Here is a 2,918-nt window from a genome sequence, read left to right as displayed (position 1 = left end):
TCCCTCTTTTTGTTTTTCACAAATTAATTACTGTTCACTCAGAATCACTTAAAGTGGACTTGCCCCATCTTTCATCCTGTCAAATTACAGGGAAATTGTTTTCTTCTATTTGTGGAACAAAATAAATGGAGTAAATGGAATTAGCCCCCAAGGGACTAATTGCGATCATAGTCATGGACATTCTAAATGCACATTTCTAACTGTGAAATTGTGGTGGTAATAGAACTAACTCAGGCAGTGTGGTATTTGCTTGGGTGTACCTAGAGAAGAAAACTCAAGTCATTTTCATATATAGGTATCTATATTAGATATCTATTAAAATAACTGTCATATTTTAGGACTAGAAAAATTAGGGATGAAAGATGAAACTCCATGTTTTATTTTTCCAAGGAATACAAAAGAAAGCTCCAGCTACGTTTTAGCTTCCTATTGTTTCTGTCCTTCTCTAGCAAATGAAAACTAATGCAAAAAGGCATTGTTGCAGATATGTAACGACTAGCTGCAGAGGTGTCCGCAGGATACAGTAAAAAAAGATGAGACATTGTCTTTTACACACGTTATAAAAACATGGAGCTTTGATTGCAATCATTCTCACTATCTTGACTTTTTTAACCAAACCTTGTGGATATCCTATTTATTTCATTGATGTTATCATGTTGAAAGTGTTAGCACAACTACTTCTGTGTAGAAATATAGCCATTTTGTTATGACAGACAGCTCAACCTTCCCCCAGTGGATGTAATGATTTAAAAGTTCATCATTATTTATCTCCATGTAGCATATGAAAGATCAAAGACTTAAAGTCACTGTGATATTTAATAGCTAAAGTGGGATTTGAACTGGGCACTTCCACATTTGTAACTGATTTTATTAGCCATGGATTTTATCAGGGCAAATGGACTTAGGCAAGACACAAACTGCCCACTTCAAATCCTTTTTCAATTGTAAATGTATACTTTGGATTAAGACATGCTGAGAAAGATGAAACTTTATTTCTAAGTAAACATACACAGGACTGAGTAAGGCCTCAGGACACATTTCCACTGACATCAACAGCGACTGTTTGGAAATGAACTTGTTTACCACAGTTCTGAAGAATGTATGTTATGAGCAATCTGATCTTTTGCTCCTGAAATGGAATACTTCCTTTTCAATTATTGAAGAGAGGTTTGATGAACAGTCTGTGCTGCAAGTTCTTTTAAGCATCTGAGTAATGAAGAATCATGCTTACAGGAATGAATCGACCATTAAGTTCATTTATTGGCTATGTTTGCACTCTCTTCTTTTAGAATTGACAGAAAATCACCTTCCTTGTATTTCTTCTACTGTAAGTCCCTTTAGTATAGAACTTATTCAAATTATTCTGTATGGCAATAATTCCTCCCTATGTAACCCCCTCTTCTCACTTTCACTGAAGAAAATGACCAACAGATTCAAGATGAATGTTCTTCTGCTGCGATCTTCACTGTGCGAGAGATTTGTAAAATCAAACAGTTTTTGATTTATTTCTATTATTTATTTGTAAGAAATAAGTGGAAATTTTTCTTTGCACTGGAGACTCAGGCACCCTCTAGAGCACAGGTCGGCAACCTGCGGCTCCCGAGCCGCATGCGGCTCTTTGAGCCTTCCCCTGTGGCTCCCAGCCTCCTCTGTCTTTGCAGAGAGACAGAGACAGAGAGAGGCAATTGCGCTTCCCTGCTTTTCTCTCTCTCTCTCTCTCTGTGTGTTTTTGTATGTATGTGTATGTGTATGTGTAAAAGAGCGTGCACTCACAGTGTTCTCCGAGGAGCTGAAAAGCTTACTGGGCGGAGCTCCTCCCTTTGCTGCGTCTCTGCAGGAAGCAGGAAGGGCAGGAGAGAGCTAGCTAGCCCAGCTAGGCTGACTCAGGAATTCTGGGAGTTGAAGTCCATGAGTCATAAAAGAGACGAGGTTGCTTGAAGCTTGCCAGGTGAGCAGCAGATAGGTTGCTTACCCCTGAGCTTGTTGGACAACAAGCTTGAAGCTTGCCAGGTGAGCAGCAGAAAGAGAGGGAGAGAAAGAGAGAGGGGGGGGAGGGAGAAAGAGAGAGAGAGAGAGGAAAGAGAGAGAGAAAGAGAGTGGGGGAAGAGGAGTGGCAGACCAAGGGCAGATAGAGAGGGAGGGAGAGAGAGAGACAGAGAGAGAGAGAGAGACCCTTTTGACATCTAAAATGAAGATAACACTGCATATATCCTTTTTTTTACCTTTGTGTGTATGTAATTTTATTCTCTTAAAGCATTCTCCTGGTGATCATTGTTTTAATAGTATGGATATTCCCAAGAGTCATATTTTTACTTTTATTTTTAATGTCATATTTTTACTTTTATTTTTAATATACACATATACACATACATACACACACACACACACACACCTATAATAAAGGTAAAAAAGGATATATGCAGTGTTATCTTCATTTTAGATATCAAAAGGGTTTTGCGGCTCCCGGTGTTTTGTTTTTGGTGGGAAACGGGTCCAAGTGGCTCTTTGAGTGTTTTGGGTTGCCTACTCCTGCTCTAGACAGATCTGCAGAACAAAAAACATGCTTCCTGTGGTACAACCCCAACTAGTTCTGGGTTTTGTGAAGCTACCATTTGTGGCTAAGGAACTTTTCACCATTCCGTTTGGCAAGTCTTTACCTCATTTAGATATATTGCAAAATACTGCTGAATCACAAATAAAAAAAAAATCTCTATTCTGTATTTCTGCTGTGAAACATTATGTAGGGTGAAGAGATTCACTTTTAAAGAGTTATGAATTCTGTCGAAGGATAACTAAGCAAACAACTTGGTTATTTTTGACATCCAGAGAGGCAAAATATACTTAAAAAGATAATTATATATTTTAAGCTCTTTCCCAGATTTAAATATTGCTGTTTTTGTAAAAAAAAAAATGAATTA

This window comes from Crotalus tigris, unplaced genomic scaffold, assembly GCF_016545835.1.
Source record: "Crotalus tigris isolate CLP2741 ecotype Arizona unplaced genomic scaffold, ASM1654583v1 scf7180000018217.1405312, whole genome shotgun sequence".
Lineage (NCBI taxonomy): Eukaryota > Metazoa > Chordata > Lepidosauria > Squamata > Viperidae > Crotalus > Crotalus tigris.
Note: the sequence above shows the minus strand (reverse complement) of the source record.